The sequence below is a fragment of the Leucopleurus acutus genome (genome assembly GCF_964270905.1).
Source record: "Leucopleurus acutus genome assembly, chromosome: 8".
Classification (NCBI taxonomy): Eukaryota; Metazoa; Chordata; class Mammalia; order Artiodactyla; family Delphinidae; genus Leucopleurus; species Leucopleurus acutus.
Window position 1 is genome coordinate 95984933 of NC_139151.1, and position 14283 is coordinate 95999215.

Below are 14283 nucleotides of genomic sequence, written 5' to 3' on the forward strand. Positions count from 1 at the left end.
AAATGAAAATATACTCATTAAAATGCCAGAGATACTGTTTGATTAACCATCAAACAACTATTTCCTGCGGTTACCAGGGACCTCAGGAAGTCGTCTTTGTCATCTCCCTCATTTCTTAACAAGTGCACACCTAAATCATCCTAGAAAGACAGTTACAAAGTCTTTGGGAAAGATATTTCACAACCTTCCTTGGTAACATTCCAGTATCTTGTAGTCAGGAAGTTGTCTCTAATTTGTAATCTATATCTTTTCCATTGCAAATAAAACACATTCCGGGCTTCCCTGGTGGTGCAGTGGTTGAGAGTCCGCCTGCCGATGCGATGCAGGAGACACAGGATCGTGCCCCAGTCCGGGAAGATCCCACATGCCGCGGAGCGGCTAGGCCCATTAGCCATGGCCGCTGAGCCTGCGCGTCCCGAGCCTGTGCTCCGCAACGGGAGAGGCCACAACAGTGAGAGGCCCGCGTACCGCAAAAAAAAAAAAAAAAAAAACCACATTCCCTCTTGTCTTCTCCACTATGGAAAGAAACCATCTGCTTAACACCACCTGAACAATATCCCTTCAAGAGACTATAAAATATAGGAAACCTATTTCAAACAGCTTCATGTAAATGCCACATGGCTTTCAGTGGGTCACCTAGACAAAGAACGTGATTAAGAGTCTTAAATTCCCAGTTCCATCACTGACTTGCTCTGAAGAAGATATGAAGTTAAAACCATGCAGATGCTGTACCTCAATTATCCCATCAGTAAAATGCAAATAACAAAATGAGTAAAGGAGAACTCAATTCCTCAAAAAATTAACCACACGAAAAGAGATTCTCAATCCCAATCTAAGCCAACAACTCTCACATCACACACTCTATAGAAACTGCAGATGTTGGCTTTGATGCCTATGGTTTAGGAAAAATCATAACAAATACATTACCATAGGGCTCTGTAATTCCACTCCTAGGTACGTACCCAAAACAACTGAAGCAAGTACATGCACGTGCATGTTTACAGTAGCACTATTCATAATATCCAAAAGGTGGAAACAGTCTAAACAGTTCATTAATGGATGAATGGATAAACAAATTATGGTCTATACATACACAAAAGGTTATATACTAGATGATTCCACTTATATGAAATAGCCAAAATATATCAATCCATAGAGACAGAATGCAGATTGCTCATTTCCAGAGGCTAGTGGAAGGGGGGAATGAAGAGAAACTGCTCAATTGGAAAGAGAATTTACTTTGGAATGATGGAAATGTTTTGGAACTAGATAGAGGTAGTAGTTGCACAACACTGTGCAAATGCCACTGAACTGCTGTTCACTTTAAAATGGTTAATTTTGTGTTATGTGAATTTTACCTCAATAAATTATTTTAAAAGAAAAAAAAGAATGCTAGGAGAACTAATGGGCACAATAACCATAAAATGCTTACCCTTTCCAGTAAAGTCTAGGCAGAATGGTAGCCAAAATGTTTAATATTACTTCAATATAGTCAATTAGACTTTGAGCAAAGAATATGTAAATGGGAAACAAAATAGAAACCAAAATAAAGTCTAGAGTTATACAGTATCCCATATGGAAACAAGAGCCAATAAATAAGTGAATGAATAAAGGGAAATAAAGTAAATAACCAAGCGTATCAGCTAATTAGCTATAGCAATAATGACCATAGGAAAGCAGTAAGAAAAAGATAAAGGTAACGTATGAACTTTAAAAACCAAAACTGGCGCTTCCCTAGTGGCACAGTGGTTAAGAATCCGCCTGCTAATGCAGGGGACGTGGGTTCGAGCCCTGGTTCAGGAAGTTCCCACATGCCGCGGAGCAACTAAGCCCATGCGCCACAACTACTGAGCCCGTGCTCTAGAGCCCACGAGCCACAACTACTGAAGCCCATGAGCCCAGAGCCTGTGCTCCACAACAAGAGAAGCCACCGCAATGAGAAGCCTGCGCACCGCAACAAAGAGTAGACCCCGCTCGCCGCAACGAGAAAGCCCGTGCAGCAACGAAGACCCAACACAGCCAAAAGTAAATTAATTAATTAATTTAAAAAAAGAAAGTGCTTGCTCAAAGCAGGTGGTTAATAAATATAATAATAATTTTAAAAATCCAAAACCAGTAATACTAAAATACAAAAGATCCATTAGGTAGGGAGGTGAAAATAGAAAGGCTAATGATAGCAAAGCTAAAAAGCAAAGCTAAAAAGTATACATAAAGCCTTAAACTCCAAGGCCACATATAAAGACCATGAGAATCATTATCTCACCATCTTGAGAATATCCTCATTCCCTTGCCCCTTTCTGCTTTAATACAACTTTTTCGCAAGACACCAAGGCTAAGCAGGCAAGGACAACAAAATGAAAAGGTACTGTTCCTATGTTCATGGACCTTATGATATTACTTCTTTTTAAAGTCTTACTTCTTATGGGAAGACACACATGGTAATAATCTAAATATACAGACCATCTCCACTTCCTCCCTTTCCACTTCTTAAACGCACTTTAATCTGGCTCTGGCCCTACATTCCTCCAATGCTGTTCTTGCTATGATCATCAGTGATCTCTGTGTTGCTAAATCAAACAAAATACAGGTGATCACTTCCTCCCTGAAACATGCTCTTCTCCCAGTTTCTGAGATTTTCTCTTAAATTCCGTGCAGCTTGGTCCTAAGCGCTCTTCTAACTCCTCGTCTATACATGCCTTTCGTCTGGGTAAACTCATCCATTTTCCTTGACTGTTAACACCTATATACTGGGGCATCCAGATTTATTTCCAGCGCCATTTTTGAGCATTAGCTCAATGACTGCTTACTTGATGGGTCAACGTGTATTATTTCACAGATATCTCACACTTAGCATGACTAAAATTGAGGCTTTCATTCCACTCCCCAACTCAAGTTAAAACCTACCCCTCCTCCAATGTTTCCACCTCAGAAATGGCAACTTCTGAGATGCTGATACTCATGCCAGAAATCTGGGAATCATACCTGATACCTCTCTCTTCCCACATATCCAATCCATCATTAAGTCGTTCTGTCCTAATTCTAAAATACCTACTGAATCTTTCTACTTTCCTCCATCTCCTCTGCCTACAGCCTAATCCAAACCATTGTCATCTTTTGCCTGGACCACTATAAGGCAGCCTAATTATTAGACTTTCCCCACTTCCTCTCTTTCCAAATTTTCCACAATTTCCAATTTTTTCCACCACAGATTTTCAAAAATTTTCACAACGTAGCCAGAATAATTTTTTAAAAATCATATATTAGGTTACAACACTCATTCTTAAAACCTTCAAAGGCTTCTGATTATACCTAGGAAAAAAATCCAAAATCCTTGACACAGTCCTGCCTAAATCTCTATCCTCATCCTATGCCCCCCATTCTTACCCACTGCTCATTGCATTCAAAGCACACCCGTCTTTTTTCAGCTTCTCAAATGTGCCAAGTTCTTTCCCACCCCAAGGCTTTCACACATGCTATTCCTTTTCCTTCCCCCTTCTTCCTTCTAGTCTCTGCTTAAATATCACTTCTTCAGAGAAACCTCCCCCAAAGCTCCAATATAATTCATGTCCCCCTGCTATAATCTTTTTTACTTTTCCATCATAAGACTTTACATACTTTGTAATTATACATTTATCGGTGTATTTTTTTGTAAATATTTATTTATTTGACTGCATCGGGTCTTAGTTGCAGCACGGGCTCTTCGTTGCGTTGCAGCAGTGGGCTTCTCTCTAGTTGTGGCATGCGGGCTTAGCTGCCCCGTGGCATGTGGGATCTTAGTTCCCCCACCAGGGATGAACCAGCGTCCCCTGCATTGGAAGGCAGATTCTTAACCACTGGACCACCAGGGAAGTCCCTATTGGTGTATTTTTTGTTTCCTGCCTCTCTCTCCTCTGGATCATAATCTCCATAAGGGTATGGACGATGTCTATTTTTTTCACCGTACTCTTGGTATAATGGCAGTAGTTTAGAGAGTTTAGAATTGTTTAAAGTATTGATACTTCAGAATCAGTATAATTTAGGGATTAGGAGCAGGGGAGCCAGGCTGCTTGGATTCAAATCCTGGTTCTGCCACGTACGAGCTCTATGACCTTGGGCAAACTGCTTAACCTCTCTGTACCACCATTTCCACATCTAGAAAATGGGGAGAACAAAAGTACCTACACCATAAGGTTGTTATAAGAATGAAAAGAATCAACAACACAAAGCACTTAGTACAGTACCTGGTGCAAAGCACTTCAATAAGCACTGGCTCTGATCAGCTCTTATTAGGGTATCCTCACCATCTCCCACAGAGGTAAACATTCAATAGACATTTACTGGATGAATGACTGAAAAAACAGACTCTACTATAGTCATTAAATAGGCTTTTTTAAATGACAGAGCAGGAGTATTATAGAGATTTGGAGATGAAAACATAAACAGTTAAGGCAAAGACTGAAGAAACCCACAATTTATAATGCATAAAGGGATAACAGTAATAAAAAACTAACTCTGGGACTTCCCTGGTGGCGCAGTGGTTAAGAATCCTCCTGCCAAGGCAGGGGACATGGGATTGAGCCCTGCTCAGGGAAGATCCCACATGCTGTGGAGCAACTAAGCCCATGCACCACAACTACTGACCCTGCGCTCTAGAGCCTGCGAGCCACAACTACTGAGCCCACGCACCTAGAGCCGGTGCTCCACAACAAGAGAAGCCACCGCACCACAACGAAGAGTAGCCCCCGCTCGCCGCAACTAGAGAAAGCCCGCACACAGCAACGAAGACCCAACGCAGCCAAAAATAAAATTAACTAAAAAACAAACAGAAAAACTAACTCTACTGGATGTTCAGTATTTACCACTAAGCAAAAAATATGTTCACTCTTCCAGATGTTTACCCAAGGTGATTTGGTTGCTTTGACTTTTCCCTAAATATCACCCTTTTCCAAAACTTTAATCACTTTCTTCAAAATCCTTCCAGCACCAAGCACAGTTCAGATAGATGGTAAAATTCAGATACTATCATTTTCTACCTGTTTTGCAAAGAAATGTTCTTCTGTTCCTAAAATAGCTCTAGACTGTTTTGCTACATATATTACAAAATCCTCAAAGTTTTGCCCTCAATCTAATATCTGGAACTCTTTCAGACACTGTTGCTTTGGAGGTTTCCTCTTTCCCAGTAAAGACTCATCCTCTCACTATAAGTTGAAGGACATTGAGGGGAAGGAGGGACAAATACGCTGCTTTAACTTCCTATTCCTTATTCAAGCTTTCTCAAAAGACCCTAAACTTCAATCTAAGCATCACTATTATCCGTTCTGCTTTTGAAGAACATATAATCTTTAGCTTATTATAACAATATTGAAAATGATAACAGCTGGCATATATAGTGCTATGTGCTATTCTAAACACTTTACATATGTCAACTCATTTAATTCTCACAACAAACCATATGATATTCTACAGATGAGGAGAGGCACAGAGAGGTTAATTAACTTGCCCAAGTCACAGAGCTAGTTAAGTACTGGCACGGTGATTTGGACCCAGACTGCCTGGCTCCAGAGTCAGGACCACTATGCTATTATTTCAAGAGTTTGGCAGGACATATTTTTTTGCCTTGTTTTCACAGGTCAGCTAGACAGAAATACTCCAATTCTCGCCCCAAATCAAACATGCATATTAATCCTCTCCAATTCAGCAAAATTTCAGATGTTTCATTATATCATAGGCATATATACCTGAAACAAAGTAATTGTGGTTCATGGGAGATCTATGTTCTATCCTGGGAAGCAGAAATAAACAAATGATGAAATCATGAAATGTGAAATTTGCCTCAGTGAATCCTACAGATAGATATATAATTCCAGTAAGTAGTAGGAAAAAATGTTTGCAAAATACTTTTAATTTCTTGCAGGAAAAGTACCAAACAAGATTGTAGGTGTTATTATATACACACCCAACAGCAACCTACATTTTCCCTCTCTCAATTTCATGACAATTCTCCTAAGTCTCTCCTTTTATATGAAGCAAAATACCTCAGCTTATTCCCTGCTACAAACACCTGAAGGCATGTATCCAGTTTTCAAATTCATTCAACTCAACTTCCAAAGAACAGTGTTTTTTGGAAAAAATTAATAAATGAAAACTAACACATAAGAAGTAAAAAATTAAACTCATTAGTCAAGCATGCTGGATATTCATTAAGTCATAGTTATCCTTTACTATGCCAAATCCAGTGTCATCATACATTAAGTAACAGACAAATATTTTATGTAGCAATCTTAAATGAAGACTTCCATTGCAATGGCAACAGGGGAACATTAATTTACTGAATCATGGTATGTTTCCAACTTTTTAGAGGGCTTAAGGATGCCATGGCTGAAGACCCCAATCCCCGTGAACACCCAGTGCCTTCCTCACTCCTTCATCTCTCTCATCTCTCTCTGTGTCTGCCCTTGTTTGTTTCCTTAATAGCACAGCCTAAATTTCAATCTTTATCAGATACCTGGTCAACTCTGCTCCCCACTGGAATTATCTCCATAAGGGCAGGAACACTCATGTCTACTTTTGTATCCCAGCATCTAATGAGACTTCCATAAATATTTGGTAGATGAACAAAAGTCTGAAAAGGTAAGTGTTGAAACATACAGTCACAATCAAGGAATAGATCCAAAAGGTCTGACTGGAATATTTTATACCTCAGGAAAAAACGCAGTGCAACAATACTCAATAAATAAAGGAAAAAATTTAGATGAAGTGAAGATTATCAACTCTAAGAGCGAAGGAAGAGACAGAGAACAAGTTAGAAAAGACTACACTAATCTATAAACAAGCCAGGACTAACTGGAATAGAGGGAGTAACATGCAGCACCTAAAACTTCTTTCACTAGCACTTCCAAGGACTTATTTCCACAAACATGTAGTAAGCTTCTCCAATGCATTTAATGTTTGTCACCTCTATCCTCCATGACTGTCAGGCATAATGCTGCCTTCAAAGAAGCAAGCTGTCCAAGAACCCAGATGACATCTGTTCATTGTTGCTGTAAGACAGCATATAAGTCAACATTTGAAGAGCACTTTATCTTTTCAAAGCAGCTTCATGTATTTTTTTTCTCAACAGAAGTATTACGATAGAAGTACTATCTTTCCCATTCTTTAAATACAGACACATAAAAGCACTCAAAGCCTTGAATTTGAATCCCAGCTCTGCTACATACTTGCTGTGTGATCTTGGACAAATTATTTACTTTCTGTGAGTTCAGTATCCATGGGAAAATTAATATCTACCTTAAGGGACTGTTATGAGCATTCAGTGAGATTAACACCTGCAAAGAACACCACACAGTAAATGCTCAATAAAGGACAGTAACCTTCCCTATGGCCTCCTTAAATAGTTTGTACAAGATTTCTCAGCTAGTAAGTTGGTAAACCTAGGACTTAAACCCAGGCCTGATTCCTTAATCTGTTTTCTTCTAGCCACATCACTTTGGCAGACTGCCACATATTACTGAGCTTATAAATATATTCTGACAATAAGCGATCACAACATTTTTATCTATCAGCAACTAATTTTAGCTTTGAGAAAAAGGGACCAAAAAAAACGATCTAATTAACTTGGGGGCAGAAGGGGTTCGAAAATATAAAATATAAATTACCCCCAAACCGTAGTACAGTTGTACCATAGCACTTCCGTACAAACAAAAATTATGACAAGAAACAGAAAGTTCTCTCTGGGTTTATGAGGAACAACTGGAGAAAGAAACGACCATGACTATGATTAAAGGAACTTAAGGGTATTTTTTTTTGGTAAACCAAACCACTGGGCAAAAAGATTTGCATCCCATTCCAAAGTAACTCTATCAGGGATGAGAAGTATCTTTAAAAAAGAGACCTCAGTGTGCTAACAACAAACTTTTTCTCCAATTCCTTTAAGAGTGAGATAAATGGGAAGAGTGAGATAAATTGTCAACATAAACTGTCAACATAAACGTTCATGAAGATCCTTGAAGACCATAAATGTTTGTTCTGGATTCAGTGTTAATAAGCAGCATAAAGGAGCATGATCAAAAGAATAAAAGTTTCATTAGTATCCTAACACAAGCCGAAAATATTTTGAAAATTATACAGTATAAAAATAAGTTATTACTCTGTTAATAAAAATAACCGATTCTTTTCAAAGTGATATACATAACTAATCTTTTTCAAGTGCTATACATAACTCCTTCTAGGACAAGTTCTAGAAGACATTCGAAGAAGTTCACATCTTTAACAATCCCCAAGAGAAGAGAAGACAGAATAATTCAGTCACATCCTGAATTTGTAAATTCTGAAAAGAAATGCCAGGAGAGAGCTTGATCTGACTTTGAAAGAACACAAGATTTAACCAAGAAGGGTAAGAGTTGAGTGAATTTCTATCACAAAGCAGGGGAGAAGCTGATAAGAAGCTCTACCCCTCCCCACCAGCACAACCAGATTTCTTGTCCTCCTCAATTCAACTTAAACCTCTGCTAATTATTTTCTACGGAAGCATAACAAAATGTTCCTAACATTTCTTCCTGACACTCAAAGCAAATTCTATTTATTATTTAGCATTCATTAGTAGCCACTGAGATACTACACTAACTCTAAATTCTACGCAGAACCTATCAATCTCCAGAGGGTAATGTCCCTTCCTTCTCTAAATTTTTTCCTCTAATATAAATTCTCTTCTACCATAAAAACTTTTCCAGAGAACACACATTCTTAGCCTAACTTCCCGATCTAGATTCTCCATAAAGATAGTCTCAGGACTCTTCATGAATCCCTTTCTGGGGGCACTAAGGTCCTGGTAACTAGGAAATCACTCATGATCAAGGGCCCTTCATTTAAATCCTGCTGACCTCACCAAAATAATAATATAACAATAATAATAATAAGGAACAATAATCCTTCCAAAACTCATATGAGAAGTCTAAATCTGTTAAAGAACATAGACTTGTATAGTTTCCATCCAAGGACTACAAATTTAGTCTCTTCTCCCTTAAGAAAGCCTATCTCCTACTGATTCTACAGATGTATTGTGGAAATACTTATTCAACTTAGAATAACCTCTAGGTTATTTTCTTCAACAAAGATATTACACAAATTAGAATCATGACACTGAATCCAATGAAAATAAAACGAGTAAGAACATGTAGTCTCCAAAATTTCCAAGCTGGGAGAGAAAAGGAAAACATAATGGAGTACCCAGAATGCTAACTTTCCATTTAAATATCTCAATATTTGAATGATTCCTACACACAGGCTTTTTAACTCTAGTATATGCAGTAATTAAGCCACTAAGCAAATACAAAACTGGTCCGAACGAGACTCCTTGGGTTTTATTCGGATTCTTCCTAGAAAGCACTCTCTGAGGATAAATGTCTGACTTCAAAATCTTGACCATCCTCTGCAGGACGTTAACCACTTAACACCACAGTTGAAAGACTTCCAAAGAGAAGCAGGCTGAGGGGAAGAAGGAGAAATAAGTATCAACCAGAAAGCAAAACAGACAGCAAACAAAATTTTCTACCAAGAAACAAAGAAATTGTTTCTTTCTACTCTCGCTGAAATGATACAGACTTTCAAAAGCAAACCAGCCAAAGATCGCGTGGTCCCTTTACTTCTGCAATCCCCAGTGACGGACTCTATATTCCTAGGAAGGAGGGATCACAGGCAATCAAACGGCAAATCACTATGTAGATAAAATGACTGGTAAAGTGGGTGGGGGGGAATTGAACTGGTAAACAACAAAAAATGACTTACGGTGCATTTAAAGATCTGTCAGGGCTACGGGGAAAAGTCACGTACTAGAACAGCCTCAGTTTCCCTACCCAAAAAAGGCGAGAACATGACACTTCGCTCAGAGGAGCCAGAGGGCCCTGTTCCACAAGCCTCCACCTATTCAAAGGCCCCTTCAAAGGCCGGAGTCAGAAAGTGTCCCCAGTGCAACTGAGTCATGACACTCGGAGCCTTTGGGGGGTGGAGAGGGAGGAAGAGAGGAGAGCCAAAGCGCGCAAAGCTCTATCCGTTCCTGGAAAGCGACTTTCCCCACACACTGGGGGTACCGACACCCGCCCCAGAGCCAACATCCCCTCCCTACCGAACCGCACCGGGCAGCCCCACCATCTCTGCGTCCTTCCGGCTTCTCCCTCAGTTTCCCGCTGCCTCACCGACCGCGCCCCCGAATTCAGCCGGGTAGTTCCTCCTCTGGCCGTGTCTCCGCTGCCGACCCGCCGCCCACCCGCCGGCGCCAAGGTCTTCTCAACCCGGCGGCGGAAGGATGCCGGGCCGGGCCTCCCAGGCTCCTCCCGTGGCCTACCTGAAAGGCGGGAGGGGGCTCAGTTTGCAGCCCAGCGAGTGGACTGAGCCACAGACTAGAAGAAGAGGCAAGGAGGAAGCAAGGGGTCCGCTCTACCGACCAGCGGGAGAAAGCAGCCTGAGCGCGGGGCCTCACGGATAAGTCAGCCTTCCACCCGGCGCCGCCACCGCTCGGAAGACATCAAGCAAGAAGACGGCGCAAAAGATCACCGAATACACGAACGCCCAGACATCAAAGGAGGAGCGCCCAGGCAATCGTTCAAGGAACTAGAGTCGAGCGTCGAAAAACAGCTTCGCTCCAACTCAAGGTCCGGCTCCTGTCCAAGGCATAAATAAACAAACCCAGATCATAAGCCACGGAGTAAAGCAGACTGGGCTTCTGCCATTTTCTGTGTCAGCTGCCTGCTGTCTAAATTGTTTAGAGAACCGAATTTTTCTTGAGAGTTTTGAAGATCAAGTCATAGTATAATAACACGTTATCTAACTATAGTTCAGCGACTACCTTATGGACTCTCAACACTATCCCAACTGAGCAAATTTGACCTTAGTTTCCTCATGAAACAGGTGAATGAAAAAGATGATAGATTGATTGATAGATAGAGGTATGACAGAGAGAATGAGAGAATCCAGACTGAGGAACAGAGTGAATAATCTCTATTAAAGCTCCAATTTAGCTCCCATAAGCATAGCAGAGAGAAACTGGAAAATTCAGGGTTCTGTAGTCTGATCTTAAGACAGGAAAATAATAATAATAATAATACACGTACTGCTTTTCTCTTTTATTTTATTCCAAAGACCTGGAACCACAGGTGTGCTTCTTACATAATAACAAAGTCTCTTTGGGTTCTGAACTTAACGAAGTGTGTTTACATTTTTATCATCACAATAGCCTTTTTCTGAAGTCTCTTAATAGACAGACTAATATGGTCAGCACAAACATGGATTAATATGTTCATCCCAGGCACAATTTAGTAAATCATATAGATCACTACAATATGGGTTACCAACTGTGAGCAATAATAGTTTACCTTACCTCCTTCGAAGGAGGGAGGAGACTTGGAGAGTAAAGGTGTAAAAAGAAAAGATAGTCCCAGCCCTTAAAGAGCATATAATCTAATCAAAGTGAAAGCCCACATTCTTAAAACATTAGCTTTATTTACAATTTATTGTAATTTTTTTTTTTTTTTTTTTTCAGTACGCCGGCCTCTCACTGCTGTGGCCTCTCCCGTTGCGGAGCACAGGCTCCGGACTCGCAGGCTCAGCGGCCATGGCTCACGGGCCCAGCTGCTCCGCGGCATGTGGCATCCTCCCGGACCGGGCACAAACCCGTGCCCCCTGCATCGGCAGGCGGACTCTCAACCACTGCGCCACCAGGGAAGCCCCTGTAATTTCTTTTTAATCCTTTAAATTCATGAAAATATTTAAGGAACAACTCATATGCATAAAATGCAGGATAAGACCAGCATCCATAATATGAGGACAAAACGCTTTATTATCGCTTTTTTAAAATAATTAATTAATTTATTTATTTTTGGCTGCTTTGGGTCTTCATTGCTGTGCACGGGCTTTCTCTAGCTGCAGAGAGTGGGGCTACTCTTCGTCCTGGTGCACGGGCTTCTCATTGTGGTGGCTTCTCTTGTTGCGGAGCATAGGCTCTACGTGTGCAGTCTTCCATAGTTGCAGCACATGGGCTCAGTAGTTGTGGCTCACAGGCTCTAGAGCACAGGCTCAGTAGTTGTGGTGCATGGGCTTAGTTACTCTGCGGTATGTGGCATCTTCCCGGACCAGGGCTTGAACCCATGTCCCCTGCATTGGCAGGCCCATTCTTAACCACTGCACCACCAGGGAAGTCCCTTGTCTATCACTGTTTTAGAGGACTTTTCAAATGAGTAAACATTATAGCAACATTTATAAAGCTTAAAAAGAAAGAATTTAACAATCTGCATCCAAAACACAAACTTTTAATTTGTTCATGTTCTCATGAAGTCCTTGGAAATATTCTACATAATTTTTCATTTTATTTTATTTTTTTATTTAATTTTTTGGCCGTGCCGTGTGGCTTGTGGGATCTTAGTTCCCCAACCAGGGATTGAACCCGGGTCACAGCAGTGAAAGCACCACGTCCTAACCACTGCACTGCCAGGGAATTCCTCTACATAATTTTTAAAGTTTAATTTAAGCAGAGATACAATAGTGTTATTTTTTTGCATTATATAATTTCCCTATTAAAGTCTTTAATAGTTGTTATTTTAAACAATTGCACAATATTCCATTGAGAGGATTTACTGAACATGCTTCCCATTTTGAATATGTATCTTGCTTCCAAACATTTTCTGTGTAACAGGTATTGCAGCTCCCGGAAAGAGGCAGTTATAACCTTATTATTAATGATTAGGATCTACTGCACAGGACTTCCCTGGTGGCACAGTGGTTAAGAATCCACCTGTCAACGCAAGGGACATGGGTTCAAGCCCTGGTCTGGGAAGATCCCACATGCCACAGAGCAACTAAGCCCGTGCACCACAACTACTGAGCCCACACTCTAGAGCCCGCAAGCCACAACTACTGAAGCCCGCGTGCCTAGAGCCCATGCTCCACAACAAGGGAAGCCACCGCAATGAGAAGCCCACGCACCACAAAGAAGAGTCGGCCCCACTCGTCGCAACTAGAGACAACCCACAGGCAGCAACGAAGACCCAATGCAGCCAAAAATAAATGAAATTATTTATTTATTAAAAAAAAAGAGAAGCTACTGCACATAAACAAAAAGAGTAAGGAAACAAGGGGCTTCCCTGGTGGCGCAATGGTTAAGAATCTGCCTGCCAATGCAGGGGACATGGGTTTGAGACCTGGTCCGGGATAGATCCCACATGCCGCGGAGCAACTAAGCCCGTGTGCCACAACTACTGAGCCTGCGCTCTAGAGCCTGTGAGCCACAATGATTGAGCCCACGTGCCACAACTACGGACGCCCCCGCGCACCTAGAGCCTGCGCTCTGCAACAAGAGAAGCCACCACAATGAGAAGCCCACACACCACAACAAAGAGTAGCCCCCACTCGCTGCAACTAGAGAAAGCCTGCATGCAGCAACAAAGACCCAACGCAGCCAAAAATTACGTAATTAATTTTTTTAAAAAAGAGTAAGGAATCAAGGCAGAGGTTTATTTCTCTGTCATATAAAAGAAATCTAGGGTAAGGTGTGGCCATTCAGCATCAGGGACCAGGCTTCTATCTTGTTGCTGTGACATGTTCAATAAGTGTTTTTTTGTCTTAGATCCAAGACAGCTGCTCAAGCTCTAGCCATCATGTCTACATTCCAACCAGCAGGAAGCTGAAAGAGGAAAGGCATGTCTCCTAGCCATAAGGACACATCTTGAAAATAGCACAGGACATTTCCACTTACATTCCACTGGCCAGAATTTAGTCACATAGCCACACCTAACTAGGAATTTGTCTTTATCCTGGGAAGCCATGTACCCATGAAAAGTCAGGGGCAAGTGGATTCTAGGAGATGACTAAATAAGCAGTCTGCCAAATTCCTAGAGCCAGCTGAGTAGCAGGCAAATAGACTTTGCTTTACTGTTTCCCAGGGCTGAGTTTCTACTTCTAGAATACACGCTTTAGGGAAGCTTCCTTCTTGGGGAGGCTTGTGGGGCTTAATTTCTAAAGCTACAGCCCTCACTCAAACTTGACCCATACAATGACTTTATTTTGAAACCTTGATTTCAGTGAGGAAAACTAAACAAACTACTTTCGAGGCTATAAGAAGTTTTCAGTTTTTCAAATCTGGAGACATTTATGTTTGGAAAAACACCTGAAGGTTATGCAAATATAAACCTAAAATCAACATCTGAAAATGGAAATGTTTGAGAAACTGAGGCTAGACTGCTCTGTGAAACCATGCAAAAGATGGTTTATTCTGCAGACAGAGTTGCATCTTTACAGATAAGTTTCATTAGAGAAACT

General features: G+C 41.0%; 1 protein-coding gene across 3 annotated transcripts in view; it reads right to left on the bottom strand.

The window, feature by feature from the left end:
• The window catches only part of AMBRA1 (autophagy and beclin 1 regulator 1), a 175142-nt gene extending 164678 nt beyond the window's left edge, over positions 1-10464 (bottom strand). Inside the window, exon 1 of one of the 3 annotated variants that reach the window (XM_082845636.1) lies at positions 10319-10464. The gene's annotated coding sequence lies outside the window, so the exon portion shown is untranslated. Of the gene's footprint in view, positions 1-10099; positions 10178-10318 lie in introns of those variants that run through there. The other 2 variants (XM_082845637.1, XM_082845638.1) reach the window with 2 other exon arrangements.
• Between the last annotated feature and the right edge of the window lie 3819 nt (positions 10465-14283).